This window comes from Manihot esculenta, chromosome 10, assembly GCF_001659605.2.
Source record: "Manihot esculenta cultivar AM560-2 chromosome 10, M.esculenta_v8, whole genome shotgun sequence".
Classification (NCBI taxonomy): domain Eukaryota; kingdom Viridiplantae; phylum Streptophyta; class Magnoliopsida; order Malpighiales; family Euphorbiaceae; genus Manihot; species Manihot esculenta.
Genome location: NC_035170.2, coordinates 20,442,493 through 20,458,208, shown reverse-complemented (window position 1 = coordinate 20,458,208; position 15,716 = coordinate 20,442,493). Strand labels below are relative to the sequence as shown.

The 15,716-nt window shown below is 30.1% G+C and overlaps 1 long non-coding RNA gene and 2 other non-coding genes across 3 annotated transcripts; 1 reads left to right on the top strand and 2 right to left on the bottom strand.

Annotated features, from left to right (window-relative positions):
- Positions 1-6,382: 6,382 nt before the first annotated feature.
- Positions 6,383-14,049, top strand: LOC122724941. The gene is made up of 2 exons (XR_006352386.1): positions 6,383-6,532; positions 13,077-14,049. It is a non-coding gene; the product is annotated as an uncharacterized LOC122724941 (long non-coding RNA).
- TRNAP-UGG lies at positions 12,456-12,527 on the bottom strand. The gene has a single exon. It is a non-coding gene; the product is annotated as a tRNA-Pro (tRNA).
- On the bottom strand, positions 13,817-13,888 carry TRNAP-UGG. The gene has a single exon. It is a non-coding gene; the product is annotated as a tRNA-Pro (tRNA).
- Positions 14,050-15,716: the final 1,667 nt, after the last annotated feature.

The window sequence follows — 15,716 nt, the reverse complement described above, 5'->3', positions numbered from 1 at the left end:
TTTTCTTTATATTTTCTAAACCTATGTTTTCTATATATTTTTTCCATTTTATATGGTTTCTTCTTCTTATATTTTGGTCTTTTTATGGTTCCAAATCCGAATTGTTCACACCAATTTCCTAATTCTTTCTTTGATTGTCTACTTTCTATTTTTAGTTTGTTTTGTAACTTAATGTCTCTACATAATCTTAAACCTGTTAAATTAACACATGTTATTAAATCTCCATAAGTTAAATCGTCATATGAAATGTGTCCAAACTTTTGTTCTATTGTTTCTTTTACTTTTGTAGCAAATAATCTTGGTAAACCAGTTAGAAATTTTTCTTTCCAATGGTAAGCATTTGGGTCTGCTAAAGAATAAACTCTTTTTAGGAAATTGTTTTTGTACCATTTAAAATTTTCTAGTTTCCTACATCTAAGGTTTTGTAGAATCTCACTGTTTCTTTCTGTGTAAAGATCTAAGTCTCCTATGAAGTGTGATATAATATTGTAAACTAAGTAAGCAAGAATGAAAGATTGTGGTTGTCCAGTTTCTGGGTCTCTAATAGGTTATCCTGTATTACTATCTATCCTTCTAGCTGATAATATATTTTCTTTTATTTCATTACTTAAGAGTTTGTCCCACCATGTCCTTAACTCACCTGTAAATCCTAGTATTATGTTTTCTGCTGATTGTTTCTCTGTTATTCCTACTCTTTGTTTATAAATGTTTCCTACAATTACCATTTCTTTGGTCATTTGTATTATTTCTGTTTCTGATTTGTCATCAACATTCCATTCATAAATATTTTTAGCATTATATTGTTTTTGTTTTCTATCTAATATTTTTAAGTCATCAGGTTGACTATTATAATGTCTTCCTATAGTATTTATGGGTATAACATAATCCTGGTCAGAATTAGAGTCTGATACTTCTAAAGGGTTTTCTATTGTCTCATTGTCTGAAGAACTTGAACTATCATTATATTCTGTTAATATAGTTATTTTATTTTTATCTTTAGATTCTTTTGGTTCATTAATCTTAATACCTGGTGAACTATTACTAGTACTTCCTGATCTATTTTGTTCACTAATTATTTTTTGTAATATTTTGGCCATGTCATCTAACTCAGTTTTTGGATTTATATTTACTACATCTATAGGATTCTGAGATGGTGGTATTATTTTTGTAAAGGGTTTACTTGTTTGTTTATATGCTGGATCTATGTTATATGATTTTGGATTTGTATATCTCTGGGAACTATATGTAGTACTAGGTCTATTTATTATTGGTGATGGTGGCTGAGGTATTTCTATATGTTCAATATTAGTTATTGCTTCATGGTTTAACTCTATTTTTTCTTCTAATCTATCTAATTGATTTCCTATAATATGAAGAGCTACGTTTGTCCAATTATTTTGTAAGGTTATATCTTTTAATTCACTACTCTGTATATTGCTCGTGTTTATTATTGGTTGTATACCATGGTATTCATGATCCTTTTTAAATAAAGCCTTATTCATTGGTGGTCTTTCAGATTCATAATATTGATCGCTAGGTCCTCCTACTTCATTAACTTTGTTCCATTTGTGTATCTTCTTTTCTAAAATGTTTAAATTATTTTCATGGTAATATTTTAGATATGTGAAAAATGGTATAGTCCTTTTGACTTGGTTACAAAAATCAAAAAATTCGTTTTTAATTTTGTGTTGTTCTTTTAGTGAATAAGTGTTTTTAAATATATTCTAATTGAGGTAATATATTTATAGATATAGCCTAGTGCTAAGTATATAGTAAAATATAGTCTAGTGCTAAATATATAGTAAATATAATATATTTCAGATTTTAACTCTCCCATTCTTAATCTTCATTTAAAAAAAATAAATGCTAATAGAGGCAATAAACTCTATCACTCCTCTATATTTATATTTATACTCCCCTATATTTATAGTAAATATAAATACGTGGAGAGGAAGAATAACGGAAATTTCTAAACTACCCCCAATAAGATTTGATAAAATTAAAATTTTTTTTATTTAAAAATTTGTAATTTAACTATTTAACCTCCGTTTATTTCAAAAAATAATTTAGATTTAAAAATATTTTTTATAAAAAATATTGTTTGAGGAAAATATTTTTCAAATGAAATAATTTATTTTTTATTATTTAATTTTAATTTAATTAAATGAATTTCCTATTTTAACTTCAAATTTTAAATTTTTTTAATGGATATAATTTTATTATGATTTTTAATTCCATTACAATTATAAATTTGAGTTTAAAAATATTACAATTAGACTTATATGTAAATTATTTTAGTTAATTTTTTATTATAATTAAAATTATTAAAAATAAAATAAAATCATCTAAAAAGTGAAAGTTTATGTAAACTTAACTCTTTCTTTGAAAAAAAATTTCAAAATAGATTTTAATATTAAATTAAGTAATATTTTATAATATTTAAAAATTAAATCTTTTTAATATATTAAATTTATAATTACAATTAAATAATAAATTTAATAACAGATAATTATTTTTTATTTAAATGCGGTTGAGATTTTATAGAATAAGAATTAACAAAGTTCAATTAAGATATAAATTTATAATATTGTGAATTACGTATTATAAATATCTGAATGCTCCATAACATTATAATCACATTGTATTATATTATTTATATCATATAATAAAAAAAATTAATAGATCATAGAAATAATATATTTCAATTTAATTTTTATTTGTTCGCACTAAATAGAAGTAAAATTTGAAACTTTTCAAATTTATTCAAATACACTTATTATTATGTTAAACTTGTGGGTTGATAAATAAGTATATAAATTTTATAATATACATGAAAAATAAAATTTTTTTAATTTTGATATAAGAGATTATAGGATAATTAATAATAATATAATTTGGATAATGACAAACTAATTTTTAATTAAAAATATTAAAATATTAAAGTAATTGTAATAATATTAAATAATTACATAATAAGTCTAAATTTATAAAATTAAAATTATAAGATAATAATTAAATTGATTATAATAATTTTAAGAATTAACTATCAAATATATATTAAAAAATCTAACAATTTTAATATAATCTAAAAATTTCTTTATATAATTATAAAAAGTAATAATTTTAATTATATAAAATTATCATATAATAAGTTGTTGCTTTAATTATTTATAATTATATTTAAATGTTAAAGTAGACAATAATTTTTTATTTCAATTTATTTAAATTAATTAAATAAATATTTAAATTATAAGATATATATAAATATTAAAAAAATAAAATTTTAATATAAAATTATCAAAATAACACATTTAAATATTAATGAATTCTAAAAAAAATAAAAAATTTACTCAAAATTATATAAAATAAAAATCATTACAGTAATAGATTATAATTTTAAGAATTAACTTAATTTTAAATGTTAACTATTTTAATATTTTCTAAAAATTAATTATATGCATATATTGATAATTATAAAATATTAATAAATTTAATAATATTATGTTATAAGATAATAAGTTGTTATTTATATTATTAATCATTATATTAAAAATTTAAAGGGAATAATAATTTTATTAACAAAATTAATGTAAGTTAGTAAATAATTATTTTAGCATAGGTAAATAGTAAAATAATATTTTTGAGATAAAATTTTTAAAATAAATTTTAATTTTGATAATATTAAATTAGTAAATAAGAATTTTAATTTAAAATATTGTTTATTGGATAATAAAGTAATAATATAACTTATTTATGGTAATTTTATATTTATTTAAAAATATTAAAATAACAGTTATAATATTAAATTATAAGATAAAAAGTTTAAATTTATAAGATAATAATTATAAGATAATAAAGTGAAATTTTAATATATATATATATATATATATATATATATATTAAAGTTAATAAATTTGATAATATTAATATTATTTTTTAAGAAAAAGAATAAGATAATAAAGTAATCGTATAATTAATTTTTTATATATATTTAAAAGAGTCATAAAAATATAGTTTATATTAGTACAAATTATTTATTATGTATTAAATTAAAATTTAAAATAATCAGGATAATTTATTTATTATTTTTATTATTTTTATACATTTCTTTATTTTAAAAATTTTTAACATAATGTTTTAATTTATAAATATTAATTATTTTTAACATGATTTCAATTTGTTTATACTTTTATAGTTAAATTTTAGATGACCTTATTAATATGGAAAAAAATAATAATAATTAATGCATAAATGGTTTTTATGGATAATTTGTAATTTTGAAAAAAAATAAAATTATTATATTTTATTATTAATTTGGTTATATAATTTAAAAATAAATTTAACCAATTAAAAACATTTATATTAGTTAATTTCAAAATAAATATTATATTTTATTATTATTTTCATATATTTTATATTTATTCCATTATTATAAATTTTATAACAACTTGAAGAGAATAAAAATTGAAATAATTATATTTAAAGTTAATATATTTCGAGTTAAAACTTTCGAAACAAGTTTCCCTCTGTGATTCTTTTGTTACTCGATACTCTCGCATTTTCCTTTTTCTTAAACTTAACTTCTTATTTTTCATTCCCCATAGAAGACGATATGCGTTAATTGACTATCGATGAGAAAAAGAAGATACTGTTGTCCCTATTAAGAGTTTCAGAGATATTCCGACCGTCACTTATTATTTCTGTATGATGGAGATGCTTCTCACATTCAATCCAATCAATTTTCAGAATATGCAGACCTTTTTTACAGATTTATGGCGGCAATTCTCGGATAGTTAATGTATTGAAAGATTTGGTTCCTAATTACAAGCCGGACATTTTATTTTTGATGGAAATAAAAGCTCTTAGTTATCATATGGAATTTTTTCGTAGTTTTTTATATTTTGATGGTTGCTTCTCAGTCAATAGATAAGGATTGAGAGGAGGCCTTTCGTTAATGTGGAATAATCATGGGTCTATTTTTGTGGTTGGTTTTTCTTCAAATTTTATTGATTCGGTTGTTTCGGAAGGTAATGTTCAATGGAGGTTTACTAGTTATTATGGGTTTCTGGAATCGCAACGACGATGTCAATTTTAAAACCTTATTCGAGTTTTATCTCAAAAAAACTCTCTTCCGTGGCTTTATTTGGAAGATTTTAATAATTTATGTTCAAGAGATAAAAAAGAAGGAGGAGTATCTTTGTTGAATTATCTTATATAGGGGCTTAGACAGACACTTGATGAATATTTTTGCCAAATTATTTTATGTAAGGATTTGATTTTGAATGATTGTAAATATTTATTACACTCTAGAACTGATAGATGGATTCATCGTAATACTATTCTAACTGCTTATATTTTGGTTAGAGAATCTATTATGCATAATGTATCTTGTTTGAGATGATATCCTTTTTATTTGATTGAATTTTATTAATACAATTAGTAGTTTTGTTTTAAAAAAATTAATATATTTAAACAATCATTTAAAAAAGTGAACAATCCTATAATTTATTTTATATTAATGTTTATATTTTATCAATTATATTTTTCTATTCTTTATAATATTAATAATTATTTTATACAAAAAATATAAATATATAAAAATTTACGAGTTGATATAATGAATATTGTACATATAATAAAATGTTAACTGATACTAATAATTTTAAAGTACTAACAGAAAATTGTTGATTTTATTGTAATTTTATGACAATTTATTTAAAAGATTGATGGAAGATATTGTTTTTTTTATTTTAAAATGAAAATTAAGAATTGAAAAATAAAAGTTGAAATTTTTCAGATTTATTTAGATATATTTATTATTACTAAATTATTTATTATCATTAAACTACTTATTATCACTAAATTAAGTTTATGGAAGATAATGTTATTTTTAAAATCCAAAAATTAATAAAAGAAGAGGAGGGAGGTTGTAAAATCAATTTAGGGAAAGATTTCTTACATTGCCTCCAAAATTTATTTAAGGCATAATTATCGATAAAATTAATTAAAAATAGTAATACTTTGATTCATTGGGGTTAATTAATCATTTTTTAGAAACAGAATAATTTTTCTAACATATATTCTCTGTCCAATTTACTTTTTACATAAATTAAAAAATAATAAATTTTATTTTTCAATACATATTAAATTAGAGTATATTATAAGTAAATAAATAATTTAAAAAGGAAAATATTTTATAAACTGAGATGGATGGAAAAGAATATTTTTTAAAAAATTTTTTTGTGAGACAAGAGGTTTAATATTATTAAACTGATTAAATAATTATCTAGTTTTTAATAAATTATTTTACCTTTTTAAATCATGCAAGGTGGCGAGATATTTTTTTAATTAATTTTTCTTCTTAAGAATGATAATTAGCGAATTAAATAAGAGCTCTGATAAATTCGGAGGCGACACGAACTGTACAGCCGCATGAAAAAAAAAATGGAGGTCTGCAAATTAGTAGCCAAAGCAGCAGAGGAGTGTCTTCACCTTTTTGACGCACCCGAATGGAGCACGTATTCCAAGAACCGTACTTGAGCTATGCCCATGTTTTAATTAGCTATTGTTTTACTACTCTCTCTCTATCTCTCTCTTGGTTTTGTTCAATTGAGAAGAAGAAGTGAAAGCTTTTAATGATATTTTTATGGGTTTTGCCTTTTTTGTTTTTTTTTTTGTGTGTGTTTTTGGTGTTTAGTGGAGTGTCATATTTGTTTATGTTTATTTTCATATGTATGAATTCTCCTGTTCCTTGATTATCAGGTTCTGTTTGAGTTTTATTGTTGCCTTGAATGTGATGGTATGCAAAACTTCAAATACACATTCTTTAGATCTCTAGTCTTATAATCAATTAAAGTTACAGTTGTAACCTCATAGATTCATGTTTGGAAACATTGCAGACGTTTTTCTTTTGCTCAATAGCTAGAATTAACACCATAGTTTTATATAATTATTGATGTATTTCATTAATTAAAACATGGTTGTTCTTTCTATATGCCGTGGATATTGTATTTGATTCCCAGTGTTGGACTTTCAGTCTTGCTCGTTTCTTATAGCGTAGGACACTAGACTTTAGAGAAATACTCAGCTTACATGAATGCAAATATTATGTAATTGATAATAATTTTCCTTTTTCCCCCTTTTCTCAGTGAATTCCTATCTACAAAATTAAACATACCGACCGTTGAAACAAAGATGAAATGAAAAATTGTATGTGCATCTTGTGCATGCTAGAAGTGGACATCAGTACTTTTGCAGCTTACATTTGTTTTTCTGCAAGGAATGGCCATTTGCCCTTAAATTTGACATCATTTGTTATGGCATCAATTTCTGCATCTCTCTGTTTAAAAATTACGTCATGAAATTAGATTGATTCTCAAGTATTCTTGATTCATAATCTGAATCAACAAAGGACTGTCATGGTATCCCTGCATTTTGAGTTGATACATGCGACCAAGGTCTGGATGTAGCTCATTTCCATCCAGCTTTTTAGTTTGGGTTGAGGGACAGCGTCAATTTGCTATTAATTAAGTGTCCAAGTAGTTTGGGATTATAGCAAACTGAGTCCAGCTAGTTTGGGATTAATGCTTAGTTGTTGTAAGTTTCTCGAGTAGCAGTCTGCTGCCTGTGACTTGTTCTGGTATTAGGATCCATAGCAGCAAAGCCTAATGTTGTAATATGGAGCAGAAATGAGATGACAGGTAAAGTTGGTGAAAATTGATGACTGAATCAGAATGCCTCGACAGATGAGAGAACATTTCTTATTTGGAGTAAGAAATTCAAAGGGATATGCATATATGTGTGTTATATATTTTCTTTGTCTGCACAAGTGTTTCTTGGTATGTGTTCTATTCTTTAATTTTGGCCAACCTCTGACTTGTAATTTTTGTTAATGAACTTGCTCATATTATTTGTATCATCTGGTAGAGTTCGGGTAAATTGCCTTTGCTTCTTGATGAATGGAGCTAGATACAGGTATGATCCTAAGCTTGCAGTCTTAATCTGAAACAAATTACTACACTGTGGACTAGCACCGAGTTCATTGGTTTAATATTGTCTTGTTTATCAATAGATAAATTTTGCAACCTTTCTTTCTGAAAGTATTGGTGAAAATGTTCTCAGTAAATGTAAGCTTAGGTATTCTGGTAATTGAAGGTTTTGATTAGCAATGAATCATTATACTCATACACTAGCTCTTTGTTTTTCCTTTTTAGCTTGCTCTATCTGCCATGAAATTCTGTTTTCTTGAGGTGTAGTAGGAGAAAGTATGAAAATAGGGAAAATGAACAAGTGTGAAAAGTTGGTGTGAGCGCATGGAAAGTCAACTAAAATCAGCTTGTAAATTGGAGGGAAAAGTTGTTAGTTGTGGACAAGTTGGTGGGGAGTTGGAGAATTTGGAGGGAATTGTGTATAAAAGGAGCTGTAAGCTTATGTAGGAGATATAAAAGAATATTATTAACGAAATTTGGTATTAGAGAGTCTTTTGTTCTTGTTTTTTTTTTTTTTTGGGGGGGGGGGGGGGTGGGGAGGGCTCTACATGCAGTCTGGTTTCTGGGGGTTGCAGCTTGCAGGGCATGGCAAAATCTGCTGTGGTTAGTCAAGGATCAGTTAGGTAGCAGAGATGGAGGTTCTTTCAGTTGGAGAGTCACCGGACAAGGAAGGAATTGGAGATTCTGAAATCTGACTTCAAGAATCTACAACTTGGAGTTAGGAATGATACAGAAGCCATGGAAAAGAATTTTGGAGTTTAAAAACTCTATTAATTCTATGGAAACTTCCATAGGAGAGTTAAAGTCTCTAATTTTGGGTCTCATGGGAAAAATGGGTTGGCTAACAGGGGAATGCTGCCACTTCCAAGCGAAAACCTGCCCTCTGAAGGCAAGAAATAAGGCGGGTTTGGGTCTGAAATTGGATCAGACCTGAATGATCTATTTCAGGATTTGGAGCAGAAATTCCAAGCTCAAGAAGCAAAGATTGATAAAGGTTTTAAAGAAAATGATTTTGTAAATATTGTGTTCGAAAATAATGCAAGTTAGTTTTTTGCAAGTTAGTTGTCATATTTTCAAGAGTCATGTTATTAGTGGTTTAGTCATGTTTTTAGTGGTCAACCCATGACGTAGACAGTGCAAATTAGTTTTTGTTTTTTCTTAGCGGTAGGAGGCTGAAGGTTTCCTGTTTTCAGGAGGGTGAGAAAAATTTCCGAAAAAAAATCTATGAGTACTATAAAGTCAAGAGGTTATAGGTTTCCTCTGATGTGCCCTATAGCTATTCACAATAGGTCGCAAAAAAAAATCTATCCTCACCTTATCTAACCAAAAGACTCTTTACACAGACCCATAACTAGATCCTATTCTAGGGATCCTAACAAATTGGTATCAGAGCCAATAGTTATGGGTGAATCAGTTCAAGAACAGCTTAACAAACTCTATAACTTACTCTTAGCCAAGCAGCAAGCCAACCAATCCAAAAATGAGAAAATTAAACAACTTCACACCAAATTAGACGCCACGTCTCTTGACTTGGAATTGACAAAGAAGGGGATGTCTTCTTCAAGCGCTGAAAGTCAAACAAAAATACGAAAAGATAAGGAAATTTCTAGTACGACAGTTTCTGAAAATCCTGGAGGAAACTCGATTGTGTCAAAATTCACAAAACTTGACTTCCCTCTCTTCAATGGGCTAGAAGACCCTTTGGGTTGGCTTAGCTGTTGTCAACATTTTTTCTGCCATCAATCAACACTCGAGAAAGAAAAGGTGAGCTTAGCCTCCTATCACCTAGAGGGAATTGCTCAATTGTGGTATACGCAGATATTATTGGATGTTCCTGATCCAACTTGAGAGGAATTCTCGCACCAATGCAACTTGCATTTTGGCCCCCCAATTCGAAGCCATAAATTGGGAGGATTAGCAAAGTTGAAACAAACGAGTACTGTTGCTCAGTATCAAACCCAGTTTGAAATCCTTGTCTCACGAGTTGGCCTCCTCAACCAAGAGCAGAAAATATAGTTGTATATCAGTGGATTGCAAGAATACATTGCAGTGGAAGTTGAGCTTCACCAATTCAAGGACTTGGTTTTAGCTATGAGCATGTCTTGACTCTGTGAACAGAAAAATTGGTCCATATGTGCTCAAATCCTTCAACCAATTATTCATCTTAATAAATAATGGAAGCAAAAGGTACCCAAATCATTAAGCACTTGAACCGCGAGGTGATGGAGGAACGACGATGAAAAGGACTTTGCTTTAATTGTGATGAACCTTTTATTTGAGGACATTAGTGCAAGAAATTATTCTGGCTGGATTTAGCTGATGAAGATCTAGGAGATGTTCGTAGCGGACCAACTACTGGCTGAACAATCCTTAGAAAATTCCTGAGTTTGTGCTTGAGGACAAGCGCATAGTAGAGGAGTGAGTAATGTTAGCAAATAATGCAAGTTAGTTTTTTTGTACGTTAGTTGTTATATTTTCAAGAGTTAGGTAGTTAGGCCATGTTCTTAGTGGTCAACCCATGATGTAAATAGCGAAAGTTAATTTTTACTTTTTCTTAGGGGTAGGAGGGTGCATGGTTCCCTGTTTTTAGGAGATAGTTATATTTCACTCTTATATTTAAATGCAACAATTTAATAAAAGAAGGATGAGAACAATTTTCAAAGAAAAGTGTTTGAGTATTCTAAATTCAAGAGGTTACAAATTCTCTTTGACGAGCCTAACAGCTATTCACAATAGGTCGCAAAAAGAAAAATTCATCCTTACCCCCTTCTATCCTGCCAAAAGACTCTTTATATAGATCCATAACTAGATCCTATTCTAGGGACCCTAACATATTGCTGGCTACCTAGAAGAAAGCAATCTCGGAACAAAGTTGAAGTTTGATGAAAAGCTTGGCTGTTGCTGAAAAAATGGAGATTTCAACATCAAATTTACAACCTTAAATCAAGATAAGATTCTTGTTCTAGAACCTGTTGAAAATTCAGAAAGAGCATCTCTTGGATGCCACTAAAGCAATCTGGATTTGTACAAGACAATTTGTAAATGTGATTCTTTGGTTGTTGAGATTCTTGAGGAGATATTCCATAAAGAAAAAAGAAGGGAATTGGAGAAATTGGGAACATTGCGAGGAAGTGGCATTATTTTGAGAACCAAGATTGTGAATTCTACCCTAGTGATTTCATAAATTCCATGGAGTTCAAATGGGAGTTATCAAGAAGGCAGAAGAAGAAATTGATTTTAAAGGGAGCTTTTGTTGGTTTAGTCATTCTTAAAGAAGATGTTTCTGAAAGATGGAGAAGACAAAGGAAGACAAAGCATTCCTTTTCAAGGGATGATTTGAACATTAGAAATGTTTGTGTAAATGGACACGTAAACTGCTGAGGTCTTATCAGAGTTGATAAAAAAAAGTCTGCAGAGAGCATTCTTCCTATTGCTGGAACTTTTCAGAAAAAGTATGTGATTGGGCCTTTTATTTATGGCTGGACATCAAGTGGTAGCAAAGAAAGTCAAATCTATGTCAAATTGTCAACCCAGAGTTTATACTTTCATGTGTCTATACTGAAACAGTAGTTCAGTCCTAATATTTCCCAACAGCCTATACTTTCATTCATTGGCAACAAGGGACAAGTGACATTTGTTTCAATTCTCTGATTTTTTTTATCATATTAGAAGAAGAAAAAAAAAATGGGTTCAAAGTGGTAGCTTAGGATGCCACTGGAAATATAGCACATTTATTCAAACTCAATTTCCAAATTTTAACATTATTGGGGACAAGAATGTTCTCATGATGAGGCTATTATCACAGAAGAGAAAGTATGAGAACAGGAAAAATAATGAGTGTGCAAATCAGCTGTGAACACAGGAAAAGTCAACTAAAGTCAGCTCATAATTTGGAGGGAAAAATTGATAGTTGTGGATTAAGCTGTTAGGCAAATAGAGAATTCGAGGGAATTGTGTATCAAAGGAGCTGTTATGTAGAAGTTATTCAATAATATTGTTAATGAAGTCTTCTATATTCTTTCTTCCTATTCTCTTTTTAACTCTTTCTTCTTCTTCTTGAGATTACATCCTGTTAGGGTTTCTTCCCTAATGTAGAGCAGATTTTTTTTTCTTTCTGTTCAATATATAGCAGATTTACTTGATTGCTTTATTAGAATTTTTACTTGCCATCTTCAGGTCACTTATTGCATACTTTCATTTCCACAACCATTTCATAGAGAGTAGCTGCCTTTTCAATTGATAACTGGGTAAAAGGTCATTGAAAAGCACAAACAGACAGGAAAAGTGGTGGTGGTGGGGGCCTTGGGACTTGTATTTCTGCAGTTGACTTCAGAGCAGATTACAGGGCCATATATTTTAATTTTTGGAACAGAACAAAAATACCTAAAAAAGTCTATGGTTGACTAAGGACAGGTACAGGGCCAGTTTTTAATCTCAATATTTGGATATGAAAAAAGACAAAAAGCTGGGGCATTCCGAGAATCGAACTCGGGACCTCTTGCACCCAAAGCAAGAATCATACCACTAGACCAAATGCCCAATTGTTATGTTTGTTTAATTTATAATTTAAAAGAAGCTTCAAATAATTATTTTTGTCATGTTTTCTAAAAAAATTCTTGTATTTACTGCTGTTTTCATGTATACCATGCATGTCGCGTTTTAGATGAACCAAATATGAATAAGTGCTTCATTTGTAACATGTTGTTTGGCCCTAAATTATATTTAGGAAAATAATTAGCTTAAAAGAGTTATTTAATTTTCAAACCTTCAATATGCAGTCAACTTGAAATTTGGGATGCATGACCTAAATAATTTGAGCAGTAAAACAAAAATGTTAAGTTTGTGAAAATATAGATTGTTCAAAAAAGTTATGAGACCATGTCAAAAATAGCGCGAGTTACCTACATGAGCATACTCGGGCAAATTGCCTGTTTCTTTTGCCTTGATGGATAGGGTTGATCTGAATTCTATACTTAACATGTGTGCACTACCTGTTTATTGTTTTATGTTTGTATTCTCTAATTCAGCATGTCTTTGATTGATCATTTTTCTAGAGAATTTGCTCTCAATAGTTGTTTTATTTTGCAGGGTTCAGGTAAATTGCTATTCCCCCCTTGATGAATTGAATGGAACTAGATACAGGTATGATTCTGAGCTTGCTAATTGTTAGTCTGAATATCATCTTCATAAACCATAAAAAGTGCATCTGTATAGAATGGCTAAGAATCCCAAAAATAGGGTGGAAATGAGAATGGAACTTGGGACCTACTGCACCCTAAGTGAGATCATACAACTAAACCAAATGGCCAGCTGCTGATGTTATTTGCTTTAATAATGCTTAATTTCATTTCGAATTGGGTGAACAAGACCTTAAAGCCTTATTCTTATCGTCTTTGGATTCAATGAAATGTATCTATGCATGTTACTGATACTGAATGCTTGATTTATGATCATTGATGCTGCTATCGTTTGTCTACCTGGTGCCAATATCTAATGTTCTTTTTGTTTCTCTCTCTCTCTCTCTTTTCTTTTTTAAATTTGATTGCATGGGATCTTGTTAGGAAACTAAAGTCTTATACATACATATATATATATATATATATATATATATATGTATATATATATGATTGACCTGGGCTTTGATTCCTCTGCTCAAAAGCAATTTAAATTGTAATCAGTGCTACTAATTTACTCTGTAAATTCATTGGCATAGATAAAGATCTAGTAGATCTAAGCTATTAAAAAAGCATGAAATATTTGTTCTCCTATTAGACTTAGGCTAGGATTGACTTGCTCAAAAAAATCTTGTTAATTGAAATGGCAAAATGGGGGCATTTCGAGAATCGAACTCGAGACCTTTCGCACCCAAAGCGAGAATCATACCACTAGACCAAATGCCCATTCATACTAATTATGTGGACTGTTGCTATTGCTAGTTTGGAGCATTATTTCTGTGGTTAGATGTGAAATTCACATGCAAATTCAACATTTGAATCTTAGTATTTGAAAGTTTGGAGCATGATTTGTTGCTTTTTGCTTATTTTTAGGACATCTTTCCTACCAGATGCTAGTTTTTCTGGTTAATCTTTAAATTGAAACTAAACACTAAATTATGGACTAGAAGTGAGTTCACTAGTTGTAAAATTTGGTTTCTCTACCCATAAAATGGACTCTTCAACCTTTTACATCTCAATGTAATGATGAAAATGTTCTTAGGAAAAATGTAAGTTTTGATATTTGGACACACAGAGGTTTTGTTAACGATGAATCTGTATACTAATTTATCTCATCTGTGGTTTATTTTTCTAGCATGCTCCACCTTTTTATAAAATTCATGATATATTTTATTATATAGCACATTTAGTTTGTTTATTTTTGTTTTTTTAAATTTTTATATGCCTGGTTTTCACTTGTTGCCTTCTCTGACCTTAATAACATTTGGCAGGGTTGAAGTAGCTGGCTTCTAAGTGATTGCTGAGAACATTTGTGTTTCTAAATTATTTTAAGTTTATTAGTTGGAGGACTAAATACTTGCTCTTATGCAGTTGGCTTTATGCTGGCCAGATCTAAAACAGAAGGATGAAAGTCTAAACTTATATGGTTTGACGCCAGGAGCGTCAGGGTGGAGAGGACGCTTGCTCTCCATCCTCCCAGAAACCTCTTCAGGGACACTTGGGGACTTCTTTTGAGGAAGAGCATCCTCAACCGTTTTAGCCTCCACAGCCTCCGCGAGGATATCCCTAATAACCAGAGCATCTTCGTCAGCAGCTTCCCCTACATCATCATCCACAAGGATGACCCTTGCTTCGCCTCCAGAAGCCGTCTCTTCAGTTATGGGGGTCTTGATTCTCCCCTCAGAGGTCTCCCCAGAAAGCGAAGCTAATTCCACTCTCTCCAGCTCAGCACCCGAGGGTGGCCTGGCGGCATCTGTTGGAGGCAGGGTTGAGTCCGCTCTCACCGGATCAGCGCTTGCGGATGACATAGCAGCATCTTCTGGAGCTTTCTTCGCCCCCTCAGTGAAAGTTCGTCGGGACCGGAAAGCTCGAGGGGGCTGAACAGCCGAGCTCGATCTACTGCCGGGGGGCTTGGCAGACCTGGCTCCCCGGGTACTCGGTTTGGGAGCTCGGGAGGTGGGTGGAGCAAGAGGCTTACTAACCGTCCTGGCAGAAATAGTCCTAGCCACCTCCTGGGTAGCCTCCTTCACTGATTGCCCAGCCCGGAGGGCGTCCAGAGCTGCGTTCATGCTCTCGCGAGACAGTATAAGGTTCTTCGGGGGCTTGATCTGGTCCATCTTCACGTTGGAAGCTGCAAAAGTCCAAAATCATTACAAAGTAAGATACCCTGCCACGCAGATCACAAAGGCAGAAAAACACAGCTAAGTATAGTAGAGTATCCGCGTCTCTAATATCACGAAGATTAGACACAAACATACATTTCTCAACGTCATACTTCTTTTCAACAGAAGTCAGTTGAAGATACCCGACCTTCTCGGTAAGGCTAAGCTGGGGCAGGTCATTGCAGTTCAATGAAACATCCTCCCAAGAGAGTTCTAGGTCCCAGATGAGCTCGGACTCCTTCTTGAGCTCCACTACTGCAAAGCCCTCCATCCAGCCCTTTATTGAGTCCTTATGACTCGAAAAGATTGAAAGCCCCCCCCCCGAGGGGAAAAATAATAAAAACCCTGATTTGCTCTAACTAATCGGAAGAAAGAAACAAACAAATGCACCG